Source organism: Equus przewalskii, chromosome 15 (assembly GCF_037783145.1).
Source record: "Equus przewalskii isolate Varuska chromosome 15, EquPr2, whole genome shotgun sequence".
NCBI lineage: Eukaryota > Metazoa > Chordata > Mammalia > Perissodactyla > Equidae > Equus > Equus przewalskii.
Genome location: NC_091845.1, coordinates 47,907,177 through 47,928,959, shown reverse-complemented (window position 1 = coordinate 47,928,959; position 21,783 = coordinate 47,907,177). Strand labels below are relative to the sequence as shown.

At 41.2% G+C, this 21,783-nt stretch overlaps 1 protein-coding gene across 1 annotated transcript in view; it reads right to left on the bottom strand.

Annotated features, from left to right (window-relative positions):
- Nucleotides 1-21,783, bottom strand: part of SCN11A (sodium voltage-gated channel alpha subunit 11) — a 146,255-nt gene that overhangs the window by 121,692 nt on the left and 2,780 nt on the right. The window lies entirely within an intron of this gene.

Here is a 21,783-nt window from a genome sequence, read left to right as displayed (position 1 = left end):
GCTTTGTATGAATGGAATATATCTGTGAGGTGAAAAAAGAGTTAATGGGATGATCTGGAATGATTCACACAAGTAAAAGCCCAGAGGCAAAAGGGACCATGAAAACTTGGAAGCAACCAAGGTGTCTCTTAGTAGGCGGAATGGATAAATAAACTGTGGTACACTCAGGCAATGGAATATTATTCAGTGCTAAAGAGAAATAAGCTACCAAGCCATAAAAAGACATGGAGGAATCTTAAAGGCATATTACTAAGTGAAAGAAGCCTGAAATGCAAGAAATCTGAAAAGGCTATATACTGTATGATTCCAATTATATGACATTCTGGAAAAGACAAAACTATGGAGACAGTAAAAAGATTAGTGGTTGTCAGGGGTTAAGGGTGAAGGTGGGATGAAAGGTCCAACACAGAGTATTTTTAGGGCAGTGATACTATTCTGTATGATACTATGATAGTGGATACCTGACATTATACATTTGTCAAAACCCATAGACTATAAAATACCAAGAGTAAACCTTAATGTTAACTATGGACTTTGGGTGATAATGGCATGTCAATGCAGGTTCATTGATTATAACAAATGTACCACTCTTGTTTGGGATGATGATAGTTTGGGAGGCTATGCATGTGTGTGGGCAGAATGTATTTGTACCTTGTGCTTAATTTTGGTGTGAACCTAAAACAGCTCTAAAAAAATAAAGTTTATTAACAACTTAAAAATAAAAAAGACTTTGTGGGGTTCTGGGAGGACTAGCAGTGTCTGCAGCAAGCACCATCTTGAAATTAGGAAGACCAAATATTTACCTGCTGAATGCTAAGATGCCCAGTGCTCTTCTCTTATAGTGCTCCAGGTAGCCTGATCTATATACCCTTGTGAGATTATGATTTATAATATGAAATATATATTTGGTCTTTGTCCTGTTCCTGGTACAGAGCTCCTAACATCCTTGTACTTTCCTAAGTGATAAAGAGTGATGTGAGCATCTTTTGTTATATTTGGTCTGTTGTCCTTGGTTCCTAAAACAGCTCCAGAGTGACAAAGGTAAAAGGGGTGTCTTTGGTCATTCATGACATTTTCAACCACACCTGAGTTTATGTTAATGAGGTGATTTTTGGTGATTTTAGGTGAAAGCACCTAAATAGCCTCAGGATGGGGGCTGGTTGCCAGGGAGCACCAACCCTGTGATTAGAGAGTTGGAAGTTTCAGCCTCTTCCCCTGACCTCCAGATAGGTGAGAGGAACTAAAGGTTGAGTTAATGCCCAATGGTTCCATCAGTCATGATTACATAAAGAAGCTTCCATAAAAACCCAAAAGGACAAACTCAGAGAGCTTCCAGATTGTCACCAACCTGGAGGTACTGAGAAGATAGCGCACCTGGAGAGGTCTCATGAAAGTCCCACACCCCTTCCCCTTTACCTTGCCTTATGCATCTCTTGCATCTGAGTTGTATCCTTTATAATAAATGGGTGATAGTAAGTAAACTGTTTTCTTGAATTCTGTGAGCTGCTCTAGCAAATTAATCAGATCAGAGGAGGCGGTCATGGGAACCTGCAATTTAAAATTTATTGGAAGTGTCAGGGAGAGAGAAATTCTCCTCTCTACTCCTCTTGAGTTCTTATAGTTGGACTAATAACAAAATTGACACAAGAACAGATGAACAGGAGAAAAACCAATTTAACACGTATGCATAAGATTGTAAAAATTATGTTCAGAGAGTGAACAAAGTAGTGAAAAAAATATATCTTTTTACAGAAAGAAACAATAAATTTGTGAGGACTTGACAAGACAAACAAACTTAGGTTTGGGTGCTTAATTAGTAAGGAATTTAAGCAGAGTTTGGGTTTGGGGTAGTAAATTAGTAAAGAAGTAAGAAGGTTTGTTTATACACGCTTCTTGGCCTTGAATTCCCTAGCTCTGGTGATAAGGATGTGGGGAGAGCACCTTTCATATGGGAGATTTCTTTCCTGCATTCAGGGGGAACAGAGATAGGAGGGTCAGAATGCCCTTTTTGTATTGGCTGCCTTTGCCACAATAGGCCATTGTGGCATATTCTGGGGCAGCCTACCCTGGGGCCCAACAGAAGCACAGGTTGACAACCTGGACTTGTGATTGTTGTCTGAAATAGGGGAAGTCTTGTGGGATTGAGCCCTTAACCTGTGGGATCTGACCTTCTCTCCAGGTAGATGGTGTCAGAATTGATTTAAATTCTAGGACCCCCAGTCAGTGTGCAACAGAGAGTTGGAGAATTGCTTGGTATGGGGAAAAACCCACACATCTAATGACCAGAATGAGGAATAGTAGAGGAAAAAGAGGAATGTCTTAGTCTGTTCAGGCTGCTATGACAAAATACCAGACTGGGTGGTTTATAAACAACAGAAATTTATTTCTCACAGGTCTGGAGGCTGGAAATGAGAGTACCAGCATGGTGGGGTTCTGGTGAGAGCCCTGTTCTGGGTTACAGACTCCTCACGGTATCCTTACATGGCAGAGGGAACACAGGAGCTCTCTTGGGCCTCCTTTATAAGGGTATTAAGCTCAATTATGAGGGCTCTGCCCTCATGACCTAATCACCTCCCAAAGCTTCCACCTCCGAATACCATTACATTGAGCATTAAGATTTCAACATACTAATTTGCAGGGGTGGCGGGGGAGCACAAACACTGAGACCATAGCAAGGATGTTTTTCCTTTATAATCCTCTAGGCAGGAGATTGAGAGCCTTCTCTGGGGAATCTGACCAGCCCAAAAAGAAAGAACTAATGATACTGACATTGAGGTTTCCTTGACAAAGGGCCTAGCCAGATAATCCTACAGTGAAGCCCACATTTGATATGTCCAATCAGAGTTTTCACACCCTACCACTACATAACCAAGAATCACCAGACATCTAAAGAGAACTTTTTTTTTTAAGATTTTATTTTTCATTTTTCTCCCCAAAGCCCCCCGGTACATAATTGTATACTTTTAGTTGTGGGTCCTTCTAGTTGTGGCATGTGGGATGCCACCTCAGCATGGCTCGATGAGTGGTGCCATGTCTGCGTCCAAGATCCAAACCGGCAAAACCCCGGGCCTCCAAAGTGGAGCGCAAGAACTTAACCACTCGGCTACAGGGCCGGCCCCAAAGGAGAACTTTTAACATGAAAGATAGAAACAAACAAACTACCAAAGGCAAACTGGAGGAAACAGAGAACAGGAAAGGAGAAGGAAACAAAAAAAATGTATCATCAATATCCTCATGGAACAAGATAAAAGCACTATTTTAAAAAGGAACATTCAGAGGACTTTAAGGCTACTAAAAGAAATTTTTTAAATTCTTTTAAAATTCAATAGAAGAATTGGAAATTAAAATTCAAAAAAATCTTACAAAAGTAGAGCAAAAAATAAACCAGATATAGAAGAAAAAAGTGGAGGGAGATTAGAGGCCAAGCCCAGAAGACCCAACGTCTGAATAACAGTTTCAGAAAGAGAGAAAAGACTTAAGTGAGAATATCATCAAAGGAGAAATTCGAGAAAATTTCACAGAATGGAAAGTAAAAGGAAACTATTTTTCTATTGTCGGGGAAGTGGGAGAATTCCCCCACCGCTTTTCCTTAAGGTTCTTATGGCTGGTCAAATAATCAAAGAGGCAGGTTAGCAAGAGAAAATCAGACCAAATTTAACAGCATGTATACATGGGAGAAACCCAGGGTAAACTGAGTGACTCAGCCATCCACCCGTTTAAGTACCCTCAGCTACAGACAAGGAGGACATAATGATCTGGGGCTTCAAAGAGGAGAAAGACAATCTGCATAGAGATGAAAAGCAAAAGTTTGATAAACAGGACTTTGATAAGAGTGGACTTAGCAAGGATCCCCCCATGTGTACTAGATAGTTATCTATGGTGATGGCCTGTCCTGGAGACAGCCTTTATTTTAAATTTCTTTAGGCAGTTTAGGGGAAGGTAAAATTGTCTTCCTGAGTCTTTTGAGGCTTCATTGCCTTCAGCTCGAAATAGTCTGCATGCCAGAGTGGCACACCTTGGGGCGGCTGGCCCTCGGCCCCATCACTATACTCACAACACTTCAGACACCAAATGTGTGTGTTTTTTCTTCACACGAAGCAATTCTGACCCTAAACGCTTGGAGTTAGTGCAGACCCCACAGGTTAAGGGCTCAGTCCCACAAGACTTCCCCCTACTTCAGACACCAATCACAAGTAGTAGGTCCCCAGGCTGCCCATCTTTCTGTCTGGTCCAGTTACAAATTGGAGGTTCCCAGAACCCTTTCCTTATGTTCGATAATTTGCTATACTGGTTCACAGAACTCGGAAGACACTTTACTTATATTACTGGTGTATTATAAAGGATATTATGAAGGATACAAATAAACAGCCAGATGAAGAGGTACATAGGGAAAGATCCAGAAGGGTCCCAAGTGCAGCTTCTGTTCCCATGGAGTTTGGAGTGCACCACCCTCTAAGCTTCACTAGCCAAGAAGCTCTCCAAACCCTTCCATTTAGGGTTACTTAGAGATGTGAAAGTAAATCACAAAATGCCTGCAAACACAGGTAGAAGTCGTGGTCTCTGGGGAGGGGAAATGAGGAAGAGAGGGTTGGTGTTTTCCCAAGAAGCCCCGTAGAGTTATTTGACTCTTTGACTCTAATCACATATAATTTTGTTAAAGACAAAAACCAAAAACAGAAAAAAAGATAACACAAGTAAAGGTTTTAACATTTTTTTTCTTGACCTCCACTTTGAAAACCTCTGCATTAACAGCAAGCTCCTGCACTAATTACTGGACCTGTGCCTCTGGGGCCCATCACAGAGCCTGGGGCAGGAACAGAAACTTCTAGGAGACCAATGAATGAAGAGGAACAAACAAAAACACGTTTTCTTAAGAACAGGCTTTCAAGTTATCTTTAGCTCCTATCACGTAGGTATGATCTAATTGGTTATCATTGACATAGAGAGATAGTTGGGTTGTCTCCATGTCCTGCACTTCTATTTTTCTGTGGAAAAAAAACAGAATCTGGAAAACAGAATTGATTATTTGTAAGAGATAGCAGCTTAATCTTATGATTCAGAGACCACCATCATAGTAAATTCGGGATTTTAAATTTTGATTTGAGAAGTGGAAGATTATAATGCACTGGTTTTCAACTGAGGGAGGGAACGTAAGAGAATCGATCCCAAGGGTGGGAATGCTGAGGAGGGTTAGGCGAGGTGGAGGAAAACCGCTGTCCGTTTGAGAACCACTAATATTTACAGGAAGCAGTGATGGTAGGGTCAAGAGGGTGGTTTGTGGTTCTAGCTCTGCCGCTTATTCACCCACCCGAGTCACTTGGCCTCAATTCCTATTAAATAAGAAGGCTGCACTTGATGGCCACTAAGATTACAATTAAGTCTAAAAATTATTGTATGTTGTACCAATAATATTCCGAATGGCAAAGGCACGTCAGACTGATCTAGACAAGGAAACTCTTTTATCTTTAAAATAGAAATAAAAACATTTTGGAAAAGAAAATAATATTTGATTTGGGTTTTGAGACTTACAAATTAAATACTACATAATTCCATTTTGTTGAATAAAATTAACATACTGGATACAGTTTCTTTACACGCAAATGCCATGATGTTTTTATTTGGGCTCCTTGACAACAGCTTCCCTGCTTCATAAATTCTGTGTGAGATACTCTTTTCTCCTCCTGATCTCTATGTGGCTAGAAAAAAAGGAAGTATGCTTAAGTGGTAAGTGATGATACGCTCTTACTTTGTCTTATGTTCATTCCTATGGTTTCTACCGCAATTATGTTTCTTTACTGAGTATGGCTAAAAATGTACCTGCAGCAAGAGCTTGGAAATGCAAGGTAAATGCTTGATTAGCTGCAATTAGGGGCTCATGAAAATAAATACCAAGTGACAGTTTGCACTATTCATCAGAGAGCATTAACGGAGGTGAGAGGGGGCATACTTTTTTTCTTTTTTAAAAATAACCAAATGAAGAAAAGTCATCAATAATGCTATCACTTAGAGAAAATCACCTTTAATAGATTGCATCACTAACAGTGTCTTCCAATCCTTTTTCTTGGCAGATACAGCAAACACAGTGGTCCAGAAACACAATTCAAAGGCTTGGCACAAGCGCAAACTTTCACATACATAAAAGCTATATGTACCATAGCTGGACTATGGAGGAGATATGGCCCCTGCCAGAGATGATGCCCAGAGTGGAGAGGAAGAGGAAGAAATTCCCTGGCTTCTTCCTTTCTTTTTTCTCCAGTTTCCCAATAGTGTTGAACCCAGCCAGAAGCCAGCTGACATGAGAGTCTGGAAAATGCAGCCTGCAGGGAGCAAGCCCCAGTCAATCAGACAAGGGATAGGGTGAGGTGTAAACAAGCACGGGATCAGCACAGTCCACCCCTTTTGCTCCTCAGCATTTATTCTCATCCTTCTACCCAAACTTAACTCTCTAAAACAACTTCGTGCTTCTACCTAACACAAAACTGTAGTCTAAGTGCCTGACATTAACCTTTCGATTGTCAAGGCATCCATTTCAAAAGACATCCATCTTGAATAAGCATATTACCAGTTGTATGACACAGGGACTGGCAAAACAACCGGATAAGGTTATCTTATCATCAAAGGAGAAATTCAAGAAAGTTATCTTATCCAGTTGTTTTGCCACCACCACCCATGAAGGTCCCTCTTTCAGAAAGCCCTGGATAACCTAGATAACTGACTACTTGAGTGAGCCTCTCTCCCTTCCTGTGCCCTAATTCTCACTCTCACGTTTTAAATTTGCCAGTAAAGAGTGAACCCATGAAAGACACCTCACTCTCAGAAGCTAATAAAGGCAGAGCCCCAGGTTCGCACTCTTTTGCTCTTGTTCTTTCTCTCTCTCTTTACCCTCAACCTCTCTGTGTGGCCCTTGGGCATACTGTATACCCTCCAGGATCTGTGAGTAAAAAATCTTGTTCCTCAAAATTCTCTGATGGTTTCTTGGTGAAGTGCATCCTGAGATCATAACAAGAACCACAAGGGCTGATCCAGCCACAACATTGGCCCTGGCAGGGGAAATGTCTGTGGGGGTTTGTTAAGAGTAATACAGGCAAATGCCTCAGGCATTCCAAGCCTATATAGCATCACTATCAATAGGCTAAACCAACACAGCAAAACATTAGGCAGAAGATATGTCCTGCAAATAAATATGTTCTCACCCTCTTCCCAGCAAGAGGAAACACAAAATCCCATCTATCATGTTATCCATATCAAGTCTAGGATCTCCAAGGGATATACGGGACCATCAGGTCTGGGCATGTCTCTTCATAACCTGAGTGCCACTGAATTCAATTATAAAGTTAAGTACCACCAAAACTCTTTATGCAATGCCACAGGGAAAGGTGGAGTGGTTGGAATCACTAGTTAAAATACACATAACATAGCAGCCTCAGTTCTCAATTTCATATCTGATCACAAGGCTATAGTTGATATTTATCGTATCCTTTTTCCACCACCCATTCCATTTCACCCTGGCCTTCATTCAGAACCTTGGCTGGTTGAAGTTCTTTATTCAGTGAGGTGACTTCAACCTTCATTCTTAACGGGCTTCAATCCTTAATTATCCTGCCTTTTGGGGTTGCTGTTACTCCTGTCCCACATGCTGACTCTTCCTATTGAATATGCAAGTATTATGAAATATCCCAGTGAATCCCAAGTCCAGACATAGTCTTATCTGTCTCCACTGTGTAAAAATGCCTCCACATCAGTGGAACCATTGTTGTGTATCCTGATGGAAGCGCTCCATTCTTGGGAATGAAGACTTCTAGAAGAGACGAGACAAGATTACAGAGATGAGAAGCCAAACTCTTGCCAGTGGGTTATCAGCTGTGAGAAGCCCCTCCCGCATCCACCCCTTGGTTCCCAATCTGTGTGCTCTTGCCATGAGAGAAAATGCAACATATATATACATATATATATATTTTTTTTTTGAGGAAGATTAGCCCTGAGCTAACATCTGCTGCCAATCCTCCTCTTTTAGCTGAGGAAGACTGGCCCTGAGCTAACATCCATGCCCATCTTCCTCTACTTTGTGGGATGCCTGCCACAGTATGGCTTGCCAAGCTGTGCTTTGTCTGCATCTGGGATCCAAACTGGCGAACCCCGGGCTGCCAAACCAGAACGAGCGAACTTAACTGCTGCGCCACTAGGCCGGCCCCGATGCAACATATATTAATTGTTGGTTCAGATCATATCCTATAAAACAACACCTCAGCTTGGCAAGGAGTTTTCTCCTAGCTGGTGCCATCACTGAGTCTTCAGTAGACCATTCCAACATTTTATCAGAGCAGCTGCTTCTAGATTTTGGGACACATGGTAAGACTAGTTGAATCTATTGCTGTACTTAGGGTAAAATGGTTCCTTCATTGGAAGCAACGTTGTGTGGAATACCTTGATGGTGAATAGGAATGCCATGAGTCCATAGATAATGGTGCTGGCAGAAGCTAAAAGACAGAGAAAAACAATCCATATTCAAAAGAAAATCAATGAGGACAAACTGCGCCCACTTAATGATGGAAGGGCTGCAATGTAACTGACCTACCACCAGGTGGCTGGCTGCTCCCTCAAGGGAATGATGCCATCTGAGGGGCTCAGCATTGGCCTTTGCTGCTGGCATATTGTGCACTCAACAGCAGCAGCAGCCAGATTAATCTTAGTGTGAGAAAGTCCATGTTGTTGATCCCAAGCATAGCCTGCATTTCTGATGTCATGGCCACTTTATTTATGAACACACCGAGTGAGCAAAGTGGCTGAAAAAAAGAGAATTGACTTATATCCACAGGATGGTCATCTTGCCCACTTATTACTGAGAGGTTCCACTGACATGGGTGCTTTTTGGTCAGTATTTACATTGGGCACAAATATCTTTATATTCTGTACCTCTCCAATCAGATTCCCCAGTAGAGCTTGAGACAGAGGTTCATACATATGTGATTTATTTTTAAAGCATTCTCAGGAAAATCTGATAAGGGAAGCAGACTAGGGACTGGAAAGGAGCTATGCAAGAGTGTGGTTTCAGGTGAAGTCTAGCTTCATCCTGATTCCATGGGGAGCTCTGGAGGGTAAATTATACCACCGAATTTGTCCCACCTTGAGCTAAGGGAAAGGGTTTTTGTATCCCCATCTCAGTCAGTCATTGGCTGCAGGCTGTCAGAGTAGGGAAAGCAGTATAATTCCCAGGCACCTCTGGGCAAGAGAACTTCAAATGTTCAAAGATAACCCTCCCGAGAAAGTTGCAAGTATGAGGCATTGCCTTAGCACCCACATCAGCTCAGAGATGTGCACACAGACTAAGCATTAAAAGGAACCCATTTCTAGCGGTCTTTATTCCCTTGTGTAGATCCAGACTTCCATCTGGTATCATTTTTCTTCTGCCTGAAGGACATCCTTTAATATTTCTTGTTGTGCATGATGTAGTAGTGATTAATTCTTTCAGCCTTGGTTAAGTGTGAAAACATCTTTATTTCGCCTTCATTTTGAAAGATATTTTACTGAGTATATAATTCCAGGTTGACAGGATTTTTCTTTTAGTACTTTAAAGATAGTGCTCCACTATCTTCTTATTTATATTGTTTCCAACAAAAAATTTGAAGTCATCCTTATCCTTGTTCTTTGATGTGCAGCATATCTTTTTTTCTCTGGCTGTTTTTAGGATTTTCTCATTATGACTAGTTTTAACCAATTTGGTTACAATGTGCCTTACTGTTGTTTTCTTCTTGTTTCTCGGGCTCGAGTATTTGTGGAGCTTCTTTGATGTATCAAAGGCTTATAGTTTATAGGTTTATAGTTTCTACCAAATTTGGGAAATTTTCAGCCATTATTTCTTTAAATATTTTTCTGTCTTTCCCTCTCTCTGCTTTCCTTTGGGGACTTCAGCTACACCTATTTAGACTGCTCGAAGTTGTCCCACAGTCCACTTACATTGTAATGTTCATCTCTGAAAGCTCTGAGTCTTTTTTTTTACATCTCCCATATCTCTACTTAACTTTCTGAACAAACATATACAGTTATAATCATTGTTTTAATATCCTTACCTGCGAATTCCAATATCTGTATCCATTATGGGTGGTTTCAACTGAGTAATTTGTCTCCTAATTATGGGTCATATCTTCCCACTTCTTTGCATTGCCTATCAATTTTTGTATTGGATGGCAGATGTGGTGTTCAATTGCACTCACAAGCATTAACAAGTGAGGGGCCAGCCCCGTGGCCAAGTGGTTAAGTTCTTGTGTTCCGCTTTGGTGGCCCAGGGTTTCACCGGTTCGCCATGCTGAGGCAGCATCCCACATGCCACAACTAGAAGGCCCCACCACTAAAAATACATAACTATGTACCGAGGTGCTTTGGGGAGAAAAAGGAAAAAATAAAATAAAATAAAATCTTAAAAAAAAAAAGAATTAAAAAATGATATTCTCTCTAGATGTAAAGTTCGATATGGCAGCACGTGCTCTTGCCCCTGCTCCATACCCGCGCAGGCCCCTCTGAGTTTGCCTGCAGTTGCGGTGGACAGTGCACTGACAGTCCCGTCAAGAACCCATTTGTCTCTCTGCTTTTCTGCCTAAAGGTACCTAGCAGGGTTTGGGACTTAAAATCCTGAGAGACAATTCTCAACCGGTGAGGGACAGGAGAAAATGGATAAATACCCCAGCTTTGCTGTCCCTTGAGAAATCAAGTCTGAGGTGCATTCCACATGTTCCTCAGAAAATCCCCAGCAGAACTGAGCTTCAGTTACTCACGGGGGAAACCCACTCATTTATGAATCCTGGATGGGGTTTTCCTCCTTCCTGTCGCACTGTCCCTGATCTTCTTCTTGAGCTTCCTGAGATTACCTCCTACATAAACCATCTGCACCAAGACCTTGCCTCAGAATCGGCTTTTGGAGGGACACAGACTAACACAGATATGTATGTATTAGATTATCCTAGTAATTGTATCGTTCACATCCTCTAAGAGTTGTTCTCAAATCTCATTTCATATTATAATCAACTGGAGAAAAACACATAAAAATTTCTGGGAATTGTCAAATAATAAACAAATCCAGATTTAGTAAAGAGAGACTGTATTCGAAAAGATTATTGCAAAGAGGGGTAGGAGAGACCGTTGCACTAAGGGAAGGAGGAATATTGCAGTAGGAGAAGCTCTGGACATAAGATCTCAAGGTTTGGGCAAAAAGAGCTTCTCTTTTGTAGCGAGCAGTAAACAAGACTAGGAAGAATCAGGTGTGGGGAAGTGGGATGAAAAGGTGACCTCATGGGGTAGTCAGTCAGAGAATGTTTTACCCCAAAGTCAGCCTTTTCTCAGGAGAGGCTCTGAAGGAAGAGCTGTGCGCTGACTCAGGCTGAGGGTGGCCCAAAGCTCAGGGGCCTGGGAGGACAGAATCTTAAAGTTTGGTTAACAAGCATTTTGTTCTGATTGATCACCAAGAACAAGCGATTCTAGTAATCGTTTATGAGGCCATGATGGGAACTTAGAGGGTTTGTGTCTGGTTTTATCATAGGTAAACAAGGGGGCATATATGAGTCTTACACCTAAGTCATATGGGAAAGGATGGTTCTTTGGGGTAGGTCTTTTCCAGAACCGAAAAGAGGCGGAGTGTGTGTGTGTGTGTGTGTGTGTGTGTGTGTGTGTGTATTTCATAAGTGTCACTGTTTCTCTAGGAGCACAGGGCTCAGGTAAAATTCAACATTGTCAGGATGGAGCGTGGACAACAACACTTTCTAGAAGCTCCCTAGGTAATGTATAGATTACAATAAGAGACTTGAGAGACACATCAACTAATTAAAATATGTGGACCTTATTTCAGATCCTAATTCAAACAAAACTATTTTAAAAATGACATTTATAAAACAATTGGAAATTTTACCACTGGATCTTTGATGAAGTTAAGGAATTACTGTTATTTTTCGGGCGTCATGATATTATGCTTACGAATTTTTAATTTTAACAAAAGCGATCATGGTATTGTGGTTATGTTTTTTATAAAGTTCTTATATTTCAGAGACACTCACTGGAGGAAATGTTTATGGGTTCAATGATATGATTTCTTGGATTTGCATCAACATAATATGGAAAGGGGGAAGTGGGTGGGCAATTAGATGGCCATGAACTGATAACCATTGAAGCTGGGTGGTGGGTCACATGGGCTCACTAGGCTAGTATGTCTATTCTTGCATATGTCTGAAGTAAAAAAGCTTTTCTAAGGAAGCTCCCTAATTGTTCTTATTATGCAGCCCATATTGAAAACTGCTTTTCATAGCCTTACTTATTTTTTGTCTGCCCAATTGTCAAAACCTGAAAGAGGTTTGGTAAGGGTTCCCCTCCCATGACTATTACATTTCTATCCATTTCTCCTTGAATTTTTTGCAATGCTTGATTTATATATTTCATTGCTTTATTAATTGTCACGCTAAAGTTTATGAAATATTTCCTTTTCTTTTTCTTGAAAAAATAATATATGCTCATGGCAAAAGTAAAGAAAAAAGAATCAAGCAGTATATAAAGGTATACAGTGAAAAACCAATTTCCCTTTCACCTCAAATTCCCAATTTTCAGTCCCTCTCCCCAGTGTCAGACACAATTACCAATTTCATCTGTCTCTATGGAGGAATAGTGGATGTGTGTTTGAACATACATACATACATATATATATATATATATATACAAATAAATACTTGAACGTCCTTTTTTATATATATATAAAATATTTTATATATTTATATATAAAATATTTTATATATATTTATATATATATGGGACCTCAGTATTTTACACACTGTTAGACTCCTTGCATTTATCACTCAGATCTTGCACAGAAAATTGCTTCAGTGGAAAGCTATGCACTGTCGCAAACCCTGCAGCATTACTGATTCTGTTTCTCTGAGAGCTATTTTACAACTCTGTAAATTATAGAAAATGGATAACAATGCAAAATAATTCCTGTTTATTGGCATGCAAATCAATTCTGTCAGGTGCGGGAACAACCTCCCCACCCAAGGAAAAACCAGTTTTGCCCCCCTGCACATTCATTTTGATGCGGGGTCGGTGAGCCGAGGAGTCGAAAGAAAGATTTCTTAGACTCTCAAGATCTGGCAGTAGTGCTCTTTTATTTAGAGAATAGTATAGAATAGCATGGGGACAGGACCCATGGGCAGTCAGAGCTTCTGTTGCCGCCGCGTCCGCTGCCCCCGCTGGCATGGGGACAGAACCCATGGGCAGGCAGAGCCGCTGCTGCTGCCCCCGCTGGCATGGGGACAGGACCCATGGGCAGGCAGAGCTGGTGCGTGGGGACAGGACCCACGGGCAGTCAGAGCTCCTGCTGCTGCCCCGAGTTGAGGGTTAGGGCTAAATTTAAGGCATAGGTATATGATTCATCTCTTTACAAGACAAAGGAAAGAACATGAAAAAAAGTTAAAATGGTATCAGTGCAGGTGGGGTCTGGTCATTGGGTGATCCCATGACTTTTAGACAAGAATCAAATCGGATTAAGTAAAGGTTAGAAAGGTTAGACGCCACCACCCTAAACCAGTTACATGAGATTGCCAGACAGCAACCAACTTAAGTTCTTGCCTTCCCCATTAAGAGCTTCTAGAGATAAGACCATTCCCCCTTCTTCCTGGCTCAGAGAGGGAGGCATCTTCACAGATAGAGGTTTCCCTTAGAAATGTAAATGTTTCCCAACAAAGGGGCAAACAAATTCCACTCCTTGGAGCCTGAATCTCATCTGTAGTTTTAAAACTAACCAGCCTAAAAATCCTCATCATAAGCCATTTTAAAATTAAGCAGCCTAAAAATCCTCATCAATTTCACCATTCCTTTATTCCATATGAATTTGTGCCTCTTTGACTTCTCCTTTGAACCAGTTATGACATCTGCCTAGTTCCTTCAAAATGAGCAAAATAAAATCTTTAACGTGTTCATTTTATATCTGCATCAGAATCATGATTTTACCCTTTTTTTTGATAACTATCCTTTAACAGTATTTAGCAAATAGGTTGAACATACATCCCATGGGATGTGTGGAAAATCCAACTTTATTTTTGTCTCTCATGCCCTGTGTGAATACGTCTCTGGATGTATCAATAACTCATTTAATCTGCCCAATCATTTGCTTCAACAATGCTTCAATAAATATTCTTTCATATGTGTTTTTAAGTCAAATGTCATTACACTTGTAGGATGAATTTCTAGAAAAGGAATGGCTAAATCACTCTCCAAAGAGATTATACCAATTTACCCTCCCACTAAAAGTGTATAAAATGATGGTTTTTCTACATTCTCTGAACATTGTACATTATCAAACTTTTAGATCTTTTCCAATATAGCAGGTGAAAAACAGAATCTTATTTAAATATGTGTTTCCTTCATTACGAATGAGATTAAGCATATTTTCAGACAATGTAAGTCATTAACTTTCTTTTTCTGTACGCTTCCTATTTATGTCCTTTGCTCATTTTTTCTATTGTGTTTTGGTATTTTTCATATTAACACGTAAGCTCTCTTCATATATTAAGGAAATGTGCCCTTTCTCATGTGTGTTGCAAATATATTTTCCCATAGTGGGTCTGGGGCAACTACAAAGAGATGGGGCAAGGCAAGCATAGTACAACTCAGTGGTTCAGAATGTGGCTGCCTAGAAAGTATGCATCTCTCACACCTCCTGCCCTTTAGAGGTGACTGAGCTGTTACCTTCTCATTCACTGCAGTTCAGCAATGAAGATCTAATTGAAGTGCAAGAAAAAGGGTGCATTGAAAAGTCACCATGGAAACTGCCCCTCCCACAGCCATTTACCATTCAAAGGCTTCTACAGGCATTCATGTACCACAAACTAGCAAAGAAAGATTTCCAGACTCACAATCCTAATTTTGAATGCAATTTGAAGGTGCTTAGAGGTGTAGGGGAGGAGGACATTTCCTCTTCCCAAATGGGGGTTCATCTGGCTGGAGAACGAATTAAATTCACATGAGACAGAATAGCAAGAGAAAATTAAACAAAGCTTTATGAGGAACCATGGCCTGGGGCCTTTCTTCCTGAAGGAAGAAAAGGCACCGAAGAAGTGGGGTGCACAGAGTGGTTATATACCCCGAAACAAGGTGTTTCACATATGATTGAAATGTCCCCTTTACAATAGTCACGAGGCTGCTCTGCCAGCACAGCACTTGATGGAAACAGCAGATAGGTCTGCTGTCTCAGTGAACGCCACGGGGTGGCAGGTGTGTTGCCTCGGTCTGGGGGGTCACAGATGAGCACTGCAATCGGTTCCTAGCCTAAAGAAAGATGCTTAATCTTTAAGGAGATGCCAACATTGGGAAGGGGAGGGAAGTCAATTACAGGAGGTTACCAGAGAAGCACAATAAAATGCAGATTTAAGTCCTTGCCTTTGGTATTGATTAAGAGTTTCTAGAGAGAAGGTCATCTCCTTTCTTCTTCCTGGTACAGAGAGGGAGGCACCTTTTACAGATAGATTTACCTTTGTGGGGACCTGGAATTGGCCACCCCAAGATATGTCTCTTTGGTATCAGGACTATTTGAGGTTGATTGCTTTTGATAAACTGGGACAGGGAAGGAGGCTCTGAGGAATGGAACTTGCCCTTCCTTAGGACACATTTACATTTGTAAGGTAAATCTCTATCTGTAAAAGGTGCCTCCCTCTCTGTACCAGGAAGAAGAAAGGAGATGACCTTCTCTCTAAAAACTCTTAATCAATACCAAAGGCAAGGACTTAAATCTGCATTTTATTGTGCTAGTCTGGTAACCTCCTGTAACTGACTTCCCTCCCCCTCCCAACGTTGGCATCTCCTTAAAGATTAAGCATCTTTCTTTAGGCTGGGAACCGATTGCAGCGCTCATCTGTGACCCCCCTCAGCCCGAGGCAACACACCTGCCACCCTGCAGCACTCACTGAGACAGCAGACCTATCCGCCGTTTCGATCAAGCGCTGTGCTGACAGAGCAGCCTCGTGACTATTGTAAAAGGGACTTTTCAATCACATGTGAAACACCCTGTTTGGGGGGTATATAACCACTCTGTGCACCCCACTTCTTCGGTGCCCTTTCTTCCTTCGGGAAGAAAGGCCCTGGGCCATGGTTCCTCATAAAGCTTTGTTTAATTTTCTCTTGCTAATCTGTCTCATGTGAATTTAATTCGTTCTCCAGCCAGACGAACCCACATTTGGGGAGAGGAAATGTCCTCCTCCCCTACACCTTACAAATGTAAATGTGTCCTAACAAAGGGCACGTTCTATTCCTCAGAGCCTCCTTCCCTGTCCCAGTTTATCAAAAGCAATCAGCCTCAAATAATCCTGATGCCAAAGAGACATATCTTGGGGTGGCCAATTTCAGGTCCCTACAGAGGCATAAAGAAGGCCTGTGGTTTCTATAGGGAGATAACTAGGAAAAGAATTGTGTTCAGTCTAGCTTCTGCAGAAGATAATTTGTTGAGACATAAGAATGTATTTTGTTTTTGCTGCAATTTTCCTTCCTTACCCACCCTGTGCTGAGCATTCCCTGTCCATAGTGCTTACTGACCTCAGGAGTGGTTTGTATTACTGGGCCTTAAGCAGAAACTACTTAAAGACTATCTCTGGTCTTGCCTTTAGTGAAAGCCCAAGGGCACTGAAGAGGCTAAGCTATGAATTTGGGTGGGAGAGGATGTGCAGAGGAAAAATTCATTCTCTTTGGAGGGCAGAGAAGTCAGTGAAAGCAGGAGAGGTTCTGCAAGGAATGAAGTCCTGTGACCACTGTTGAAAGCATGCAAGTTGGTTACAGAACCTGGTCAATGATGGCTGGTGATCTTAAGGAGGCAGGAGCCTAGGCATTGGAATTTCCAGCTGTAACAAGAAGTCCCAGTTCCAATGGAGGAAAAGACAAGAGGCCTGGCCATTTTCAAAGGACACTGGGCATCTCAGCCCCAATCACTGTGGCCTCAGGATTATTAGTGTCTCCCAGGCAATGACCCCTGGGATCTATGAGTGACTTTATGGTGGTGCATCACGGTGACCAGGGGAGTCTTAAGAATGACTGAGGTTGACTTTCCCATCATTTTGGCTGGCTGGGAGCTCAAAATTATAATCAACTAATTATATAATATATATATATTTATATATATATATTTTATATATATATATTTATTTATTTCTTCTTTAAAGATTGGCACCTGAGCTAACAACTGTTGCCAATCTTTTTTTTTTTCCTGCTTTTTCTCCCCACATACCCGCCAGTACATAGTTGCAGATTTTTTAGTTGTGGGTCCTTCCAGTTGTGGCATGTAGGACGCTGCCTCAGCATGGCCTGATGAGCGGTGCCATGTCCGCGCCCAGGATGCGAACCAGCGAAACCCTGGGCCGCCGAAGCAGAGCACACCAACTTAACCACTCGGCCACTGGGCCATCCCCTAATTTAATTTTAATAATCTAATATGATACCTTTACAAATTGGAATTTGTGGTGAAAGATTCACACCCACTGCACTTTTCGGGACTAGTATTTTAAGAAGCCTCAGCCAGCTCAGCTGCTGTACAGAAATCCCACCACAAAAAAGGACATTTGTGATGTAGTTATAATATTATGGGGGTTTTTGGCCTACTTAGTAAATGCTTATAAATGCATAAATTTTGCCTTATTTTCACAGTAAATTATGGCTTTTTACGGGAGCAAATAGGTTTCCTGAAAAGGTACCTTGACTATGACATTTTATCAGCAGGAAATAAGTATCAACCATTTTAAGGTCTGACATCACATTAGAGCCAGTGAGGTCCAAAATCAGGGATGGCCTAGATGGTTCTCTACTGCCCTCCAGTGGGAAAGCTAGACAGAGGTCAAAACATTCTTGGAATGGAAAAGAGACTGGCTTACAGTTCTAACATTGGCATGCAAAAAATGTGGACAGAAAGAAGATAAAAAGAACTGAAGGCTATTTTTTTTTGCAGTGTGTTCAGAAATAAGTGAACTGTTGAACGATGAGTCATTTAGTAATATGCCTTCTAAGACTGTATTTAAACCTGAGGATTTGCTGACAAGACGTACACAGCATTTTGACATAAACATCTTAAGCATTCTGAGTCTCTATATTTACTTATATAATATTGCAATACTTATGCATACTTATTTCATTACGATCTTGTAGTCTACTATATATCAAAACACTCTTCTTAGGAGAGAATTATTAAAGAGTTTTAAGGAAATTATTCAGCTTCTCAATTTCTCCATGAATCTGACAGATAACATGACAGGCTTGCATTAAAAAGTTTATTTAGGGGCCGGCCCCGTGGCTGAATGGTTAAGTTCGTGCGTTTCACTTCCGTGGCCCAGGGTTTTGCTGGTTTGGATCCTGGGGACGGATACAGCACTACTCATCAGGCCATGCTGAGGCAGCGTCCCACATAGTACAACCAGAGGGACTCACAACTGCAACATACAACTATGTTCCGGGGGCTTTGGGGAAAAGAAGAAGGGGGAAAAAAAGGAAATTTGGCAATAGTCGTTAGCTCAGGTGCCAATCTATAGAAAAGAAAAAGTTTATTTAGCACTTCTGCATTACCTACATGAGGCTTAAAACTCTATCCTTTTTAAAATTCATCTTTAAAGTATCCAAATTACTGCATTAAGCATTAGCAGAGAGTAGTAGTTGCAAACCAAGGATCTACATGATTCCTTATTTTTAAACAAATTTTCAGAACATATTAATCCCTCTTGAACAATTAAAACAAAAAACACAAAATCACATTCATGTCTCTCCCCCTGGTGATGGGAAGTGTGGGGTATGGTGCGAAGACATACCTGGTTACCTTTATTTACTTCATTCAGTAAATGGATTCATCATGCAGCCAGAAAACATGTATTCAAGCATGAGAACAATCTGTAAAAACGCCTTATCATTTCACAAATCTTTTTCTGGCTGTTGAGAACAAGAGAGGAGGCAAGAACAAAAGATACAAATTTCACGCTAATTTGAAAACTTTAACAAGTAATAGAGTCTGCTTTATATAAAAATTATGAGATAATCTACCCTAGGAAATTTCAACACTTCGGCAATGTTTCCTGAGCAAGGTGGTGACTAAAAATAATACCTACAATATATTGACTATTTCCTGCATACCAGGTACTGTGCTACGATGATTTCATTGACCTTCATAAGAACCATAGGAGACAGGTACTATTATCATTCCATTTTACAGATAACTGACAACAGAGAACTTAATTAACTTGTTCAAGTCACTGGCAGAGGGAGGGATAAACCTCCAGAGAAAGATTTAACAAGAACAAATCTGGTTTGTTTCGAAGTAGGAGCCTTCTAGAACTCTTATTTACTTTCTAAATTTACTGTACTTTTATTTAATATTTGTGTGGATATTTTTATCCAGGATGTTAAAGTTTTCATGTTGTCTAGGACTTTAGGCAGAGGTTTCAAAATCAGAACAATATAATAGTTGTCAAGTTTTCTTACATTTTAAATAAAGATGCCAATCTTCTTTTGCAGAAAATGCTAAGAGATTGATGAAGGAATTCTGCCAGGACAAGCCTCCTGGCAGTTATACAAGAGAAGACAAAGAAATAATTGGAGATTGAAGAGGCTGATGGTGAGAATATCTCTGCAGGCTTGTGAAGGTGCTGTGACATTTCCACTCCTCATGGAGAAGGGGGGGTGTATTAGTTATCTATTCCTGCATAACAAATTATCCCACAACTAAGGCACTTGAAACAAACATTTATTATCTCACACAGTTTCTGTAGATCAGGAATTTGGCAGCAGTTTAGCTGAATGGTGCTGGCTCAGAGTTTCTCATAAAGTTGCAATCAAAATGTCATCTGAGTAATCAAGCTGAGGGTATATGCACACACTCTGGCTGTAAGAAGGCTAGAAAAAGTGAGTAACTGTCTTTCTCACTTTTTGTAAGCAGTGCTCACCACCACCAAGACACACAGTGGGGAATTCCCCACACGTAGAGAACTCAAATGATGGACAGCAGAAAATAAAACTACAAAACGGTCAAATGCAAAGTGATCCCTTTGGCTGCCCAATGATGCGGGGTCGGTGAGCCGAGGAGTCGAAAGAAAGATTTCTTAGACTCTCAAGATCTGGCAGTAGTGCTCTTTTATTTAGAGAATAGTGTGGAACAGCATGGGGACAGGACCCATGGGCAGTCAGAGCTTCTGCTGCCACCGCTTCTGCTGCCCCCACTGGCATGGGGACAGAGCCCATGGGCAGGCAGAGCCGCTGCTGCTGCCCCCGCTGGCATGGCGACAGGACCCATGGGCAGGCAGAGCTGGTGCGTGGGGACAGGACCCACGGGCAGTCAGAGCTCCTGCTGCTGCCCCGAGTTGAGGGTTAGGGCTAAATTTAAGGCATGGGTATGTGAGTCATCTCTTTACAAGACAAAGGAAAAAAAGTTAAAATGGTACCAGTGCCGGTAGGGTCCGGCCATTGGGCGGTCCCACAACTTTTAGATAAGAATCAAACCGGATTGAGTAAATGGCAGAAGTCACCGCTCAAATATTATCTTCAACTAAAGACAAAGGAGGATTTTGGGGTGGGGGGTCAGTTACATGAGGTTGCCAGACAGTAAACGACTTAAGTTCTTGCCTTCCCCATTAAGAGTTTCCAGAGATAAGGCCATCCCCCACTTCCTCCTGGCACAGAGAGGGAGGCATGGAGATTTCCTTCACAAATGCAATTGTCTCTGATCAAAGGGCAAGCAAATTCCACTCCTTGGAGCCTGCTTCTTATCTGTAGTTTTAAAAGTAACCAGCCTAAAAATCCTCATCACCCAACACCAATATAACCACTGCTTTCAGCACTTATAATTCAAAAAAAAGTTGCCACTTAACATATTGCAACTACGCTTCATACAACCAAAGATGCACTCACTCTGTCACCCTCCAAGGGAGTCAACCCAATGTCTCATCAGTTACCACACCCATCCATCCATTTCTAAGCCTAGAACCTCTAGTTGATATCCATTCCTCTGCAACTTATGGAGTAAATAACAAAGTTTACCAACAATAGCACACTCTATATACAATAGTGAAGTAAAGAGTAAAGAAAGAAAATAAAAGTTAAAGCATATGAAAGCACACATGACACATCAAGAAAGGAAATACATGCAAAGATAACAGCTCTCATTTCTTCCCCTGATCACAAGGACTTCATCTCCATTTACGACTTTCTTTATCCACCAGCCATTCTGTGTTCCCTTCACCTTTAAACAGTACCTTCATATCTAAGGGATCCGAGTGTTTGATGGGCTTATCTGTTTAAAGGTATATTAGCAAACCTATTTCTCTTTGATGATCAGGGTTAATCACTACCACCAATACCATAACCTCATCCTCCTTCTCCTTCTCTTGCCTATCCAGTGACATGAGATACGCAAAATGGTTAGATGGCAGTCTCAGCTCCAAATCAATGGAACCATTGTTCCTTTCTTTGGTAACAAACCTCTAAACCAGCAAACCCCAGAATCTCAGAGAATGGCAGTTAAAAAAATTTTAGGTGGGGGTTGTTAGGTGTAATATCTTGCCTATGGAAGTGTGGTGGTTTGAAAACATATCCACAAATTCTTTGACACTTCTCCCATAAAAAAAGGAATCTCCTTGGATATAACCAGCCTTAATGACTAAGTCCTCATGAACTAAATATGGTTTGAAGTGACACTATCATTGGGACTTCCATTGTTAATTTAGAAAACACATCATAGTTTCCACTCAGATTTCTCTCTTTTGGGATGCTTGCCCTTGGAACCTAGCTACTATGTTG